The following is a 1,025-nucleotide window of genomic DNA, read 5'->3' as shown; positions in this document are numbered from 1 at the left end:
GTGTCATTCAGGATAGAGAGAAAGATTTTCCCAGACAGGCAAAGTATAAAGGAGTTCATGACCACTAAACCAGTCCAGTAAGGAATTTTCAGAGGAACTATTCTAGTGGGGGAAAAAAGAGACCAAAAGCAACAAAGACTAGAAAGGACCAGAGTATGTCACCAGAAACACCAACTCTACCGGTAACACAAAGGCACAAAGTTCATATCTTTGAATAAGCACTCTGAATGCTGATGCTAAATGCTCCAATCAAAAGATATAGGGTATCAGAGTGCCTTAAAAAACAGGATCCAGGATGCCTGGGTGGCTCTGGGTTTGAGCCTCTGCCTTTGACTCAGGGTGTGATCCTAGAGTCTGGGATCGAGTCCCATATTGGGCTCCTGGTGGGGAGCCTGCTTCACTCTTGGCCTAATTTTCTGCCTCTCTCTCTCTCTCTCTCTCTCATGCTCTCAAAAATAAAATCGTTATTAAAAAAACAAGATCCATCTGTATGCTGCCTACAAGATGCTCACCTTAGACCTATAGACACCAGCAGATTGAAAGTCAGGGGATGGAAAATCATCTATCACGCTAATGGTTATGAAAAGAAAGCTGGAGGACCAATACTTATATTAGAAAAACTAGATTTGAAACCAAACCCTGGGGGACACCTGGTGGCTCAGTGTTTGAGCATCTGCCTTCGGCTCAGGGTGTGTTCCTGGGATCCCAGGATCGAGTCCCACATCAGCATTCCTTTGGGGAGCCTGTCTCTCCATCTGCCTATGTTTCTGCCTCTGCTTCTCTGTGTATCTCTCATGAATAAATAAATAAAATATTTAATCTCAAAAAAGAAAGAACAAATAATGTAAGAAGTGATGAAGAAGGGCATTATTTCATAGTTAAAAAGACTCTCTATATCGATCAAAGAACTAAATATTTATGCTGCCAACATGGGAGTACCTAAATATGGAAACCAAATACCAACAAACGTACAGGAACTGACTGTATTGAAAATAATACAATGACAGGGGATTTTAAAACCCACC

Source organism: Canis lupus, unplaced genomic scaffold, assembly GCF_003254725.2.
Source record: "Canis lupus dingo isolate Sandy unplaced genomic scaffold, ASM325472v2 SANDYSCAFF106, whole genome shotgun sequence".
NCBI classification, from domain to species: Eukaryota; Metazoa; Chordata; class Mammalia; order Carnivora; family Canidae; genus Canis; species Canis lupus.
The sequence above is the reverse complement of the archived record's forward strand: the minus strand, read 5'-3'. Positions refer to the sequence as shown.